At 43.0% G+C, this 16,405-nt stretch overlaps 1 protein-coding gene across 2 annotated transcripts in view; it reads right to left on the bottom strand.

Annotated features, from left to right (window-relative positions):
• The window catches only part of RCAN1 (regulator of calcineurin 1), a 94,924-nt gene that overhangs the window by 29,771 nt on the left and 48,748 nt on the right, over window positions 1-16,405 (bottom strand). Inside the window, exon 1 of one of the 2 annotated variants that reach the window (XM_029214674.1) lies at window positions 10,667-10,715. The exons of the other annotated variant lie outside the window; for it this stretch is intronic. The gene's annotated coding sequence lies outside the window, so the exon portion shown is untranslated. Of the gene's footprint in view, window positions 1-10,666; window positions 10,716-16,405 lie in introns of those variants that run through there. 2 annotated transcript variants of the gene reach the window in all.

Here is a 16,405-nt window from a genome sequence, read left to right as displayed (position 1 = left end):
GGGCCAGGAGAATGAGAGAAATTAAGTACCTCTCCCAGTGCTATGGATTAAATTGGGTCCCCCCAAGTTCATATGTTGAAGCCCAAACTCCCAATGTGATGGTACTAGGAAGTGGGGCCTTCAGGAGGTGATTAGGTTTAGATGAGGTCATGAGGGTAGAGACTGCACGATGGAAACTAGGATCCTCACCAGAAGAGGGAGAAAGACCAGAGTTCACTCTCTCTTTGCCACATGAGGACACAGCAAGAAGACAGCCATCTTCAGCCTCACCAGCAAGGTGAAGAGAGTTCTCACCAGAACCTGTGTCGTGCGTGTGCCTGATCCCAGACTTTCCAGAGTCCAGAACTGTGAGAAATACACGTCTATTGTTCAAGCCACCCAGACTATGGAATTTCGTTACGGCAGCCCGAACTAAAAAGACTCACTATCACTTAGCTTTGGAACAGGACTGTGAACCAAAGTCTATGGATTCTAAGCTCATGTTCTTAAGAACTGCACTTTATCACTTTGTGAGAAACACTGAATTAAGACATTCAATGTGTTTTAATTACAGGGTGCTGTTTGATTTCAAAGCTATATATGAAATTTGTTTTGCATGGTTAGATATGTGCTGGGTGATTCAGATTTCTGAAACTAACACACAACAGTCGAATCAGTTTTCTTAATGAAATGACATCTCTCTGATTTCTGCAAAAGCTCTTTAATGACCTCTTAAACTGGGAAAGCTGAGTTTTCAGATTTAAACTTGCGAAAGTGCAGGTTTCAAAAGGGTAAAAGTGATCGAAAAGGTTAAGTCAGTACCTGCTCAGGATTTAAATTCTCTGCAATATTGAAATGTGTGAAATATATGAGCATAGAACTTTTTTTTAAAAAATTGAAGTGTAATTGCTATACAATATTATATAAGTTACAGGTGTATATATAGTGATTCACAATTTTAAAGGTTATACTTCATTTATAGTTATTATAAAATATTGGTTGTATTCCCTGTGTTTTACAATATGTCCTTATAGCTTATTTTATACTAATAGTTTGTACCTTTTAATCCCCTACCCCTATCTTGCCCCTCCCCCCTTCCGTCTCCCCACTGGTAACCACTCGTTTGTTCTCTATATCAGCGAGTTGAGCATAGTACTTCGGTACGTGGGCCCCTCACTGTTGTGGCCTCTCCCGTTGCGGAGCACAGGCTCCGGACGCGCAGGCTCAGCGGCCATGGCTCAGGGGCCCAGCCGCTCCGCGGCACGTGGATCCTCCCAGACGGGGGCACGAACCTGTGTCCCCTGCATCGGCAGGCGGACTCTCAACCACTGCGCCACTAGGGAAGCCCGAGCATAGAACTTTTTAAATAGCTTTATGGAGATATAATTTAAATATCATTACGGTATTTTTTTTAAAACTTATTTATTTGTTTTTTTTTAAATTTTTGGTTGTGTTGGGTCTTCGTTGCTGTGCGCGGTCCTTCTCTAGTTGCGGCAAGCGGGGGCTACTCTTCATTGAGGTGCACAGTCTTCTCATCGTCGTAGCTTCTCTTGTTGTGGAGCACGGGCTCTAGGCAGGCACGTGGGCTCAGTAGTTGTGGCGCACGGGCTTAGTTGCTCTGCGGCACGTGGGATCTTCCGGACCAGAGATCGAACCCGTGTCCCCTGCATTGGCAGGTGGATCCTTAACCACTGCGTCACCAGGGAAGCCCACCATTACGGTATTTTTTATATCTTTGTCTTTATGTTGTGATAAAACTGATATTTTGCTTAACATCACGAGAAATAATGCTTTAACTGAAAAACATTATTCGTGATCATTTAAAAGGCTCTTATGAATGTCTACATCTCTCAGTAAATCTACTCATGTCTAGTGCAAAACGGGCTGGCAGAAGAATGTCAAATTCTGTTTTGGTGCCACCTAAAGAAAACTTTCTTCCCAGTTGATATTGTAAGACTATCACGGTACAAAGCAATTACAAAGAAAGGCACGCTTTTCCTCTCTGTGCTTATTCTGTATGCTGGTTTCTTATTTTGTGTAGGTTCCATGATGTTGCTGACTTGCGCTGCCAACAAACCGTCTTGTGGTCAACAACCAGGAGAGGGACCGTGAGATTTCGTTTGCCGGATGCCGGGATACGACCAAATAGTCGTGTCTGAAGCTCGCCTTCACTTGCCTTCCGTTGCTTCTGCTCTTTCCTGTCTCCCTCCTACATGATGAAAGGCAGCCACGTGTCTTTGGCCAATGACTAAGGCGTCGTGCCCATGCCTGCTCTGTCTGGGTCCTGGCGTCTTCCGACTCAGGCTGTCGGTGGCTCTCAAAGGTACCGGGGGAAAGTCGAGAGTCAGATGGCCAGCAGCCATGGTTACAGCAGCCTGCGTTCAAAAAGGCCAAATCTGCCCGAAGGCACTTTCTAGGACAGCCTATAACTCTGTATAATTATTATTTTTATTTCTTCATAGCAGTGGCATTTTTGCACCTGGTGGCTTAGGTGAGTTTGAAGATGCAGCTACTACGTGATGTGCTGTGGTTGCTCGAAATCAGTATTAATGGTGGGCGCCTAAGACCCCAAAAGGACCGATAATGGAGGTAAACTTGGAAAATTAATACTCTCTCCCGGCCAAGGTGGTGTTGGTGCCCCTCCAGTCCAGGTTAAACCCTCACTGCACAATACCGCCTTGCTTCCAATATACCTAAAAGCAAAAAGATGAGGGTTAACTCTACTAGTGGGATCTATAGCAGCGGCCCCTAAAGGGGCTGCACAGGGCGGAGAAAATGACAGGGGACGGGAGGTCAGTAGCCTTGATGACTGACATGCTTCTGAAATTCATCCATTCGTTGAATATCTACCACAGGCCAGGCATGGCCTAGGCCAGGTGCTGGGGCCCAGATATGTCTCTACTGTTGTTCCTTGAGGAGCTGGGAGGCCCACAGGGCAGACATGGCCACCCAATCTGACCCCAGGAGCTACGGAACACAGAATCCAGGTGTATTTCTGAGGGCCTGCCCCCAGATGCCCTGCAGGTACAGGACTGCCCCTGACTGGCGAGGTTGGCAAGTGAGAACAGGAGAAGCACAGCCAAGACTCCCAGGTGGCAGGGGTCCGCGCTGTTACCTTTAGAGTATCCTAGATGTCCTCCCAAATCCATCTTCTCCCACAGTGAAAGCCTCTCCAGTGGCCGGAAATACCACTTAGAGAATGATGTTGCTTTTGCGATTCTTACTTCCACAGTAAAATTCCAGATCTGCCATCTCTCTGCTAAGACGGTGACAGAACCATTCTTGAAAAGAAATGGAAGGACTGCAAAATAGTCCAAGCCTAGGAAATAATTCTGCAATCTCAAAGTGGTTTCTATGACCTTAGTTATAGGCTGAACTGCATCCCCTCCCAAATTCCTAAACCCCCTAGAACCTCAGAATGTGACTGTATTTGGAGATGGGGCCTTCAAAGAGGTGATGAAGGTTAAATAAGGCTGTTAGGGTGGGCTCTCATCCTATAAGACTGTGTCCTTATAAGAAGAGGAAATGTGGACACACAGCGGGACACCAGGGTGCACAAGACAGAGGAAGGACCACCTGAGAACAAAGTGAGAAAGCAGCCACCAGTAAGCCAAGGAGAGAGGCCTCGGAAGAAATCAACCCTGCTGACACCTTGATCTTGGACTTCCAGCCTCCAGAGCTGTGAGAAAATGAACTTCTGTTGGACAAGCCACGCGGTTTGTGGTATTTTGTTACAGCAGCTATAGCCTAGCAAACTAATACGACCTCCAACTTAAGAGTATATAACCATATAAACGATGCCCATGTTGAACTACCACTCTTACTAAAAATCCTCATATAAGGTCTCTGCAGAAGCACAAATTCCTATCTACGGTTTGCCTGAATGTTTTCAAGGAAAAGTGTCTGGAAGAAAACGATTAGACAGAGATGTCAGCACTGGAACGCGCACCCAGCTACCCCCAGACACTATCAGTGGCGCGCGCAGAGATTTGCCACATATCTGATGGAATTCACATTCCGCCACCATCCAGTACCAAGCTGTAAGTCAGTCATTCATGTATGCAAAACCACAGAACTCTCTGATGTTAATAAAGTAAGACAGGCAACTCTATGACAATGATTAAACTCGCCTTTGCAAACGCCACATTTTTGGCAATCATTTGGAATGGAGCTTTTTTTTTTTTTTTTAAACTAAACAAAGACCCAAGGAAAATAGCAGAAAGGCGTTCAAAGGCACCCATTACACCAAGGAAGCCACCCACGAGGATGCATGCATGCCAAGAGTGCATCCTACATTCTGAACACTGTTTCTTTTCAAACGGGCTGTGTGAAAGGTTGCTGGCTGGCTTCTAACTGGAAAAGTCACAGAAATTTACCCTTGAAGAAAATATCTATAACTGTTTCTTCCTTGGAAAAAATAATGACACGCCCTGAATCATATTTCCTAGGATCTTAAAATAATGATGTTGATTTGCTGGTTTATTTGAAAATTCCATGGTAATAAAATAAAATAACCAATTAAAGATTTAACCTATTTCCATAGGAGCAGTCAAGGGAAAAGGAGGCGGCAGAAAGCAGCTGACACTTCGGCTTCACGATTTTTCGGCGAGTCCGAAACCCACGTTCTGACAATGGGTGGTTCTGAAATACAGCAATTGCTGGAAGTGCCTAGGCTGGGATCCTCCCTGAAGACCATTCTTTCCTCTTTCTTTCATTAAATCAGCCTTAAGGAATTCTTAAACCTCTCAAATCTTCACTTGTAGAACTTCTAGCATTTCTCCATTGGCCACTGAAGTTGAAATCCTTTCTTGTCCTTCTGAGCCCAGCACATTGGAGGCTGAGGACAAGTGGGCGGTGATAAAAAATCTTAGAATGAAGATTAAGAGTAGGGCTCGTGGGTCCCATGAGAAGACTCAGATGACCAACGGTTCTAGAAATTTTCTTCATACTAAGAAACAGTCCAGTCAGTGGAGAAAAGGAAGGAATGATCAGATCTTTACAAGGCAGAGTCCGGGGCAGACAACTGTGCATGTGCTCAGAGCATGAAGTATATAGTAAGAGATGTTAGGTGAAGAGGCCAGCAGGGGAGTCCTGCCAGGTGCCTATGAGGGTCCCTCCACCCTGGGGTGTTTCCCAATCCTGCTGGGGAGAGGTATGAATGTCACGTAAAGAGACTCGAGGTTGTGGACATACAGAGCTCTGCAGGTATTGGCATCAGGTGGTGACACCCTTTAGGGTTGGGATTTTTGCTAACTCTGCAGATATAGTTTGTTTATGCAGCTCTGGCCTGGATGGTCTAGATACTCACAGGGCAGCCCTGAGCCAGTAGTCCTGGCCTCACCTGTGAACTTGTAAGAAACGCAGAACATCGGGCCCCACCTGAGATCCACTGAAGCAGAGTCTGCATTTTCACACGATTCCCAGGTGATGCCCACACATGCTATCAGTCTGTTCGGGTGCTAAAACAGACTAAGACTGGGCAGCTTATAAACAACAGGTGTTTATTTCTGTCGGTTCTGGGGGCTGGGAAGTCCAAGATCAAGGTGCCAGCAGGTTTGGTGTCTGGTGAGGGCCCAATTCCTGGTTCATAGAGGGCTAACTTCTCATGGTGTCTTCACATGGCAGAAGGGGCAGGGAGCTCTCTGGGGTCTCTTTTATAAGGGCACTAATCCCATTCGTGAGGGCTCTGCTGTCTGACCTAATCACCTCCCAAAGGCCCCATCTCCTAATATCATCACATTGGGGGTTAGGATTTTAATGTGTGAATTTCAGGGGAGACCAGCATTCACCTGTGGCATACAGTGAGGTCTAGGCTGGAAGGGGAGGAAGAACACGCCCATTGTTACCATCTGATTGCTCAGTGATACCATGTGACAAGGACATGAAACCATCCTGGGTTAGCTTGGGGACAGATGATTCTCTACACCTTGCCAGATGGCCACACATGGCAAACAAGGCAAACCTGGTTGGCAGGATTCTTCCAGAGGGATGTTTACCAGGTTGCCAAGGGCATCAGAGTCAACTGGACTTTCACTGTTGTTCAATGGAAAGTTGGGAATTCACATGCAGGCTTCATTCTTCATTGAATTGTTCCATTAGATATGCTGGTTAAAATATACATGCTATATTTCTATACATATATCTCTATCTCTCTATATATCTATATGTATATATCTCTATATACATCTATCTCCCAAGCTGTAATTAGTGAATGCTATGTGTACCTATCAAGTCTAACAGACAGGGAAGAGGTGGCTTGATTACTTGATTATCTTTAACTGGCTTCTATTGCCAATAAAACAACAAACTTATTTCCCTCCATGTTTAGTTTTAGTGGTTGATTATATTTTCAACATTTTCCTCTAGCAATGTAGCTTTATGAAACCTATATGATCCAAACTTTTAATCCACTCCATTTCCCCAAGGTTCTCTTTTCTCTTTAACAGGATGATAGAAGGCCAGATCACACTGCCTCCTTCTCAACTTCAGAGCACCCTTCTAAAACACACGGGCTTCCCTGGTGGCGCAGTGGTTGAGAGTCCGCCTGCCGATGCAGGGGACGTGGGTTCGTGCCCCGGTCCGGGAAGATCCCACATGCCGCAGAGCGGCTGGACCCGTGAGCCATGGCCGCTGAGCCTGCGCGTCCGGAGCCTGTGCTCCGCAACGGGAGAGGCCACAACAGTGAGAGGTCCCCGCGTACCGCAAATAAAATAATAAATAAATAAATAAATAAATAAAACACAGCACAACACAGGGAGAAGCAACTCTCTTGCAGACTGTAAATGACATTGCCTTATAAGCAGCAACACCAGGAGTACGAAAAAAGGTATTAGAAACAAAAGGACAGATGCCACCCCTTTGCAGCAGCACCTCTGTCAAGATGAGCTGCTTTTCCGACTTGACCTAGCAGCCTCAATGGGCTTTCGGGTGAATGTCCGTATCCCCCATGGAGTGGGAGTGGAGTGGAAATGCATTCGAGTTGACAGCAGGCATCCACAAGTACTGAAAGGGCTGTGCTTTCACTCCATGGTACTTTTCAATTTTATCTCAAAACTTATGATTGAAAAAAAAAAAAAAAAGACTCCAGGTGTCTGGAGCGTTATGCCACATGATTTGCAGTACATAAAATCATGGAAAGTCACACCACTTCCTGAGAGCGCACAGCTCATGTTGGCCACTGAAACCCTTCTTCTGACTAATTCATTCCATGCTGTAGTTTTCCAAGGCTGACTCATAACCATATCCTACTTTTCTCATTTCCTGAAATGATTCTGATGAAGGTTATTCCACATAAAACGTGGAATGATATATAAAATCCAGAAACCTAGGTACAATTTAAAAATCTTAACTCTAGGTCCCAAATAAACTTTTGTCATAAATTCATCAGATGGACCCATGTTTCTGGGTTTCACAAGGACATCACACACTCCAGTAGATGAGGCTATAACACAGTACTGGGCTCGCGATCAAAATTACTGAACTCAATTCAGAATCAGATCTACTTTTAATGAAACAAATAGGCTATAAAGCAAAAATATTTTCAGGGCTTCCCTGGTGGCGCAGTGGTTGAGAGTCCGCCTGCCGATGCAGGGGACACAGGTTCGTGCCCCGGTCCGGGAAGATCCCACATGCCGCGGAGCGGCTGGGCCAGTGAGCCATGGCCGCTGAGCCTGCGCGTCCGGAGCCTGTGCTCCGCAACGGGAGAGGCCACAACAGTGAGAGGCCCGCATACCGCAAACCACCCCCCCCCCAAAAAAAAATATTTTCAGACCACAAAGGAGTCTGAAGTCGGGATGAAGTACGACGAGGATGCAAAAGGGATTAGAAGCCGTATAGACCCTTCTGTTTTATAAGATGGGATCATCATCATGCTTCATTTAAAAGAACATTTCACTATTTAATCCCCAAATGTTTTACATTATTATCAAAAGGAGCATGGAATACTTTATTTTATTTTTTATTCTTTTAACATTGAGTACTCTAAATTGCCTTGATTTGCCCGTGTTTTAAGGAAGAGAAATGCTTTAAAATTACTTTTGTTCTCTAAAAAAACAAAACCCCTTAGAAGCAGTGCACATTTCGACTCTTTAGTCAGAGTTTCTGGGAAAAGAGTAAACAAGCCAACTCTTTACTAATTATTTCTCATACTCATCTTCTATCTTTGAGACTTAGAATTATTTTTATTTTTCTAGTTAACATCCTGAAAAGTATGTGTTTTAATATAAAAATGTGAAAGCATTTTTGAATCATGCAATCATTATCTTATCAGAATCACTCAGCATTTCTAATATCCACTAAGGAACATTTTTGGAAAATCTTTCAAAATGAGTTACGCGTTGGGTGCTGAACCCCTAATGAAATGATGATTCCGGAGGCCAGGGTCAAGAATGGCAACTAAAACCATCAGGTGAAAAGCTGACGGGGAATTTTATCAGCTGGATCAGACTGACCACAGTTCAACTCGGAGATGGACTGATCTGACACACAAAAGGGGAGACAACCAGACATTATGCACCTCTCGATGGACGGCAGTAACAAGACATCTCACGTAAACAAAAACAAAACTAGCAAAACACTGATTTGACCACTTTCCCAGACCTACGAGTTTACAATAAATAGAGGGATAAAGGAATGTGCTAACAGGGTGCAAATGCCAGGAAATGTCTAAAAAGGGACTTTCTACCAGACAAATGACCCAGTCTTCAAATACAAATGACTATGGATGGGGAACCCAGACATTAACAGACAGAAGAGATATATCAACCAAGTGCAATCAGTGCATCTTATTTGAACTCTGACCCAAACATGCTAAGGACAAAAACAGATTCATGAGTCAATTTGGGAAATTGGAACACGGAATCGGTATTTGATATTTAGAAAGTACTTTTATCTCTTTTTTAAAAGAAAAGAGTCCTTATCTGTTAGAGATGCATACCTTTGAAATGATATGATGTCTGGGGGGTATGGTTAAAATTACCCCATGGTGTGAGGATGGGAAGGGGAAATTCCATGTGGTGATCAATGCTGAGACTGGGTGATGAGTTGAGTCCATGTTGAGTTCATTAGACTATTCATTCTACTTTTGTAAGTGTTTGAAAACCTCCGTAAACAAAGTTATTTTTAAAAAGTAGTGAAGAATTGATAGGGGATTTAAGATAAGGTCAGCACTACCTGTACTAATGTTAAACAGACATGGTATAAGATGGCTTTCCTAATAAAATGTATAATTCACAAAAGCTGAAAGTACGTAATTTTTAAGTTTTAGCAATTTTTCAAGAGAGCGAGGTCTCTGATGAAAAACGTCATACCCTGACACAAGGTATACAACATTAACTCTCTTGGACATGGCTTATTTTTTTGCAAGTATTGTCCTACAGACAACAGGGAAAATATTTAGAACAACTTTCAAGATGCTGGAAAACAGGTACAAAGAAACATCTCAGTCCACCTTTCAGATGAGGACCCAGTAGTATCGAAGTTTTTGTTTCTTACTGTGTAACAGGCCCGGGTCAGGTCAGTCACATGACTAAGGTCTAAGGACCATGCTGAGAAGGGTGCTCTAACTACACGGTTGATGAAACACTGGATGCTTTATGGTACTTTAAAGCTGTGACGACCACACTGGAGCCATGGGTAAGGGTAACGTCCACTCGACCGGATATGCCACGGGGACACCTCATGCCCGCATGGCTCACTCCAGCCACCCATTGCAGAGGCACTAACTCATAACTCCCACGACAATCCAGTGAGGTGTGGAGGTGGCAACTGTCTGTTTCTATTTCATCTATGAAAAGACTGATGCAGATCACATGATCACCCAAGTCAGAGAAAGACTCAAGAGGAGGGCCGGAAATAAAACCCAATCCAACACTTGGAAAGCCCAGCATGTAGTGTTAACCATCACGATCTACTTTGTTCCAAGCCTGGGGAAGACGCTGAACTGAGTGACATATTCAGATGCATATTAGCACATATCAGGTGGCGGGTTTTTAAATTTCCAGATAATTTTTTAAAAGAAAAAACATTACAACAACTTTCACATTGAACCCACTTAGAAGATGAGAAAGGTGGTGTCCATTTTTCACAGGAGAAGATGACGTTAATAGCCTCGGCAGCCAACAATGGTAACGATGAAGAGGAGGGGAAGCAGTAGCTCTCAAATTGGCAACTACCAGGTTCGGGGGCGGGTACTCGGCATCTGTTCTCTCTCTTCCTCCTTAAACTTCTCTGTGAGAGAGGCGCTATTGCTTTTTCACAGCCGAGGAACTGTCCGCGAATTAGGCTAACTGAATTAGGCTACAGGTCATGCCGAATTCTCTTGGATGCTTGACTTGGAATGAGAATCTGAAGCAAAGTGACAATGAAACTGTACCCGGCCGAACACAAATTCTTAAAATGGTGAAGAATGATCCATCATACCTGGTGGCCAACTATGTTGACAAGATCAAGCCGTCGAGGAGACGCCTGTGGTCCCATGAACTACTAATGGAAAAAGCTTAATTCTCTTAATGCTGCTGACACTTCACGAGACATTTGGCCACTCCAGAGAAGATGCTACCCCACACGGGCATCCTGCACTGACAGGCGGACAAAGGAACACGCTAGAGAAAGACAAAGATGAAAAGGTTTGCGAGGCCGGCGACCTTCTGTAAGAAAGCGGGCCTCAGGCTCAGGCCCTGTTCCTTACCTTATACACCACACCACCTCCACGTACGGCAAGACACAGTGATCGAGGCTCGGGGTGATTGATGAGGTGGAATCACCTAGGAAAGGCATTATCAAGGATTACCAAGAAAGGAAATTCTCAAGAAAAAATCCTTTCAGCCCTATTTAAGATTAAGGCAGGGTTGGACTGTCCATTTTAGACACTGATCCCCAAATAGTTGAACATTAAACTTCTAATGATCAGAACATTATATCCTTTTTCTACAGAAAACCTGGCTATCTAAGGATTTTGAAGAGCAGAGGTTTTACGCTGGTTTCCCAAGAAGCTATGGCATCTTAGGACACTGGTCCAGGAGTCAGTTTTGGTCTTTAGCCCCAGCTTTGGCAAAAACAAGTTGTGCTGTGCTGGGCTGAACATTTCACCTCCCTGGATCTGTCTCATCTGTTGCAAAATCAATGGTAAAGGAGATCCAAAAGGATGACAGCAGGGACAGGAAAGATCATAATCACCTATAACATAATTCAGCTTATATAATGGAACAAATTGTGGGAAAGCAAGGCAGAGATATTAACACTCATGTATTAATATCTATGCTAATGGAGTACTATAAACCCATTTCACCTGAATACTAAAAATAAGCTTCCGAGTAATCATAATAATTTTTTTAAAAAAACCATAAATTACTGTCATCCTAGCTGCATGAAATTTCTGTTAGAATCACTGGAAATTGTGAGAATGCAAAGATAGATAAATGTAGCCTACTTATTCCAGGAATCGTTGGAAAATTCATACAAGGTCAGGATAAGGGGGGAAAAAAAAGAAAGAAAACTTGCCTGAAAAATTAAGTAGTGTCAGGAAGCTTAATATAATCTGTGTTTGAGTCACAGCCCAGGATGCTTTCTGTAAGAACTCTTATCTAACCCTGTTTGTTCTGGACAGTGGCTGGCCCGCTTGTGAATGATGAGTTCAGACAAGTTCAAGTTAATAAGCTCCATGAAGACTCCTATTATGTAGGCGTTTCTATAACTTTCATAGCCAAGGGAGAAGATAAAGAACTTGTTTGTAAGGTGAACAAACGTCCTGCTGGCAACGGTCTAATCAGCCTAATAACGCTTTAGACGCTGTGCTCTCAAATATCCCCTTGTTCCATGGATTGAGTCAGTCAAAATACCCAGAACCGGGTCCCATAGAAGGTACTGACGATCTCCTGAGAACGTACCTCCCATTTTCCAGTTTATTATGCAGGCTCTGAATAATAATATTTTTAAGTTACATTCAACATACACTTTGCAGTTTACAAGTCCTTTCACATGTACTAACTCATTTGAGTTTCTGGAAATCCTCTGGAGGATATAGGGAAGGCATTCTCATCCTTACCTTTGAGAAATGAGGCTCGGTGAGCTCAGATCACTTGCCCAAGGTCATGTAGCTCCTACTGGCAACATCTACATGCATGTTCATGCCTTCTGACTGTTTATTACCCAGAATGGCTGTACCCAAAAACACCTTCTTGTAAATCCTTAAGACAGTACCAAAAAAGGCATAGTTGAGGTATACACACATGCCCTCAGATTTCTGTGGTGAGTCAGTAAACATGACTTTAAAGGGAACACTGACTTGTGAGCTCATTCACGTCTTAGGCTCTGAACTGAGATAGGGTTAACCGACCAGTACAAATTTTTTTCCCCCAATTAATCTTTTAATCCAAGAAGTAAGGTTCTAGGCACTCTTGAGCACTCTAGCACAAACCCCAAATCTGCCTAAACTATTAACAGAGGTGTGTGATTTATGACTCTGACAAGCATGCTTTAGTCTGAAGGTGTGGGCTGATCAAAGGCACATGCTGGCACACATGCAAGCAACCCATGAAGGGGCTTAGGAAGGAAGCACCCACACTGGAAGGGGCTGGAAGTTTCTGCGAGAAGCCTAGTTTAGAACTCCTCTGTGGAGAAATGCAAATCAAAACTACAATGAGGTATCACCTCATACTGGTCAGAATGGCCATCATCAAAAAGTCTACAAATAATAAATCCTGGAGAGTGTGTGGAGAAAAGGGAACCCTCCTACACTGCTGGTGGGAATGTAAATTGGTGCAGCCACTATGGAGAACAGCACAGAGGTTCCTTAAAACAACTAAAAATAGAGTTACCATATGATCCAGCAATCCCACTCCTGGGCATATATCTGGAGAAAACTCTAATTCGAAGAGATAAATGCACCCCAACGTTCATAGCAGCACTATTTACAATAGCCAGGATATGGAAACAACCTAAATGTCCATCCACAGAGGAATGGATAAAGAAGATGTGGTACATATATACAATGGAATATTACTCGGCCATAAAAAAGAATGAAATAATGCCGTTTGCAGGAAAAAAGATGGACCTAGAGATTATCATACTAAGTGAGGTAAGTCAGACAAAGACAAATAACATATGATATCACTTATACATGGAATCTTAAAAAATGATACAAATGAACTTATTTACAAAACAGAAATTGACTCACAGACATAGAATACAAACTTATGGTTACCAAAGGGGAAAGGGAGGGGTGGGATAAATTAGGAGTTTGTGATTAAAATATACACACTACTATATATAAAACAGATAACCAACAAGGACCTACTGTACAGCACAGGGAACTCTACTCAATACTCTGTAATAACCTAAATGGAAAAAGAATTTGAAAAAGAATGGATACATGTATATGTATAACTGAATCACTTTGCTGTACACCTGAAACTAACACAACATTGTTAATCAACTATACTCCAGTATAAAATAAAAATTAAAAGATAACCAACAAGGACCTACTGTATAGCACAGGAAACTATACTCAGTATCTTGTAGTAAACTATAATGGAAAAGAATCTAAAAAAGAACATATATATATATATATATATATATATATATATATATGTCTATGTGTGTGTTTATATATATATGTGTGTGTGTGTATATATATATATATATGGATAATTAATGGCGAAATAAAGAAACAAAAAAAGAGTAATATCCAGCAAAGACTCTCTGAGAATACTGAAATCATGATCCGTGTAAACACAAGATAAAAGTTCCCAATCTACGCCACTTTCTATACACCAAAAAACTTTCTGTTAAGTGGTTACTTTAAAACTTTTATTTTTAGTACAAAAAAACTCCCCGAAGTATACCCGTAAGCCATGGTTGGACGATGTTTGATGTTGAAAATAGTGATCTAGGGAGTGCCCTGGCAGTCCAATGGTTAAGACTCTGCGCTTCCCAGCAATCCCACTACTGGGCATATACCCTGAGAAAACCATAATTCAAAAGAGTCATGTACCACAATGTTCATTGCAGCTCTATTTACAATAGCCCGGAGATGGAAACAACCTAAGTGCCCATCATCGGATGAATGGATAAAGATGATGTGGCACATATATACAATGGAATATTACTCAGCCATAAAAAGAAATGAAATTGAGCTATTTGTAATGAGGTGGATAGATCTAGAGTCTGTCATAGAGTCTGTCATACAGAGTGAAGTAAGTCAGAAAGATAAAGACAAATACCGTATGCTAACACATATATATGGAATTTAAGGAAAAAAAATGTCATGAAGAACCTAGGGGTAAGACAGGAATAAAGACACAGACCTACTGGAGAACAGACTTGAGGATATGGGGAGGGGGAAGGGTGAGCTGTGACAAAGCGAGAGAGAGGCATGGACATATATACACTACAAAATGTAAGGTAGATAGCTAGTGGGAAGCAGCCGCATGGCACAGGGAGATCAGCTCGGTGCTTTGTGACCGCCTGGAGGGGTGGGATAGGGAAGGTGGGAGGGAGGAAGATGCAAGAGGGAAGAGATATGGGAACATATGTATATGTATAACTGAGTCACTTTGTTATAAAGCAGAAACTAACACACCATTGTAAAGCAATTATACCCCAATAAAGACGTTAAAAAAAAAAATAAAATAAAATTGGAATCATTAACAAAAACAAAAAAAAAAAGACTGCGCTTCCACTGCGGGGCGTGGGGTGAGGGTTCGATCCCTGGTGGGGGAACTAAGATCCCTCATGCCACCCGGCCAAAAAAAAAATCAACAACAACAACAAAAAACTAAAAAAAAGAAGGAAAAGAAAATAGCGACCTGCCTGCATATCCTCTTTACTTTAAATACCATTCTGATGCTCTCTATGTAAACAAAAATACATCTGAATACTTTTCTTTTCCTCCAAGAATTAAAAATATTGTTGTTAGTTCTACTTGGCTTGTTTGAATAGTTGACAGCAGAACTGCAAGGACGAGCTCTCTCTGGAAAATGTTTCCCTCTTTCTGGATTAGATTACATAAAAGTTAGTTACCTGAGTCATCTGTTTATGAAAAGAAGCCAAAAAGGAATTCATACACGGTGTCAACAGCAATAAAACCTGAATTTTAACTCAGAACTGTTCTGTCAATATTGTCCCATGTCAGGGCACCACAATGGTCCTGCTGTTCAAATAGCTGATGTGCCCTGGGCTGGCTCCTGGCCCACCGAATTTTCCACAGGCGCATAGGATTCGGGATTTGGCTCCTTCAAAGGCTCAAGATCCTATCTTTTCCAATTCAGGGAACTACCCAGAAAATTCCACGTCGTGCGTGACGCCAGTGCACTAGTGCTACACTCCATTACATTCTCTTAAATGTGACTGCATTAACTAAAGCGGGCCACTCCCAAATCGGCCTCATATTTTCTGTGATTTCAGGCAGAACAAGCGCTTCAAGAAAATCTGACCGAGTGTTCTGTGAATTCCATTATGAGGGCACATAAAATAATCATCTTGCTCTATTTCCCTCAGGGGTAATCTCCGAAGGTCACGTTTTGGCTGTAAATCAATAAAGACTTCCTGGAGCCCTGATTTCACCTGCAGCAATCAGTTTGGGAACATATTCTCATGCTCCTGAAAAATCAAATTACTCTATATTCCATAATGATCCCCAAATATTCTGAATATTTGGTCATCACTGGTTGAATACCTACTACAAGCCAGGCGCTCCCAGGAAGCCGTATTTTCTGGGCGGGGGCGGGGGGCAGACACACAGGGGGCACAGGAAGAAAGGCACGTGGCAACGCCCTGGGGAGGCCCCGCCAAGGGCAGAGGGATTACACCAGTGGGAGAACAGGAGGGAGGGAAGGTGGGGCCAAGGGGCCGGCATCCTCCCACTGCCTTCTTATACCTGAAGTGTCTAGGACAGCAACGTCAATATACTTAACACTGCTGAACTGTACTTAAAAAAAGAAAAAAAACGCCAAAGATACGAGAACTGAATCTAATCACGAGGGAACATCCTCAAAACTCAGACTGATGGCCATTCTATGAAATGACAGGTCTCGTACCCTTCAAAAGTGTCCGGGTCCTGAGAGTTCCGGAAAGACGGAGGAGCTGTTCTAAACGGAAGGACACTCAAGGGGTCAGACAGCCACTCGCCACTCGTGAGCCTCAAAGGGATCCTTTTACTCCAAAGGGTGCCATTGGGACAAATGGAGAACTTTGAACGAAGTCTCAGGATTACAGGGCCGTAACGTATCAGTGCTTATGTCCTGATCCCGATAGCTGTATTGTGATTATTCGGCAGCGTGTCCTTGTTTTAGGGGATGTGCTACTGTATTCAGGGGTGGTGGGCACGCTTGGCAACTACTTTCAAATGGTTCAGAAAAAAAGTTACTTGTATTGAACTTGTGACTTTTCTATACCAACCACCACAAAAAGAGAACTATAAGTGAGGCAA

The sequence above is a fragment of the Monodon monoceros genome, unplaced genomic scaffold, assembly GCF_005190385.1.
Source record: "Monodon monoceros isolate NGI ecotype Baffin Bay Population unplaced genomic scaffold, NGI_Narwhal_1 Super_Scaffold_11, whole genome shotgun sequence".
Lineage (NCBI taxonomy): Eukaryota > Metazoa > Chordata > Mammalia > Artiodactyla > Monodontidae > Monodon > Monodon monoceros.
The sequence above is the reverse complement of the archived record's forward strand: the minus strand, read 5'-3'. Positions and strand labels throughout refer to the sequence as shown.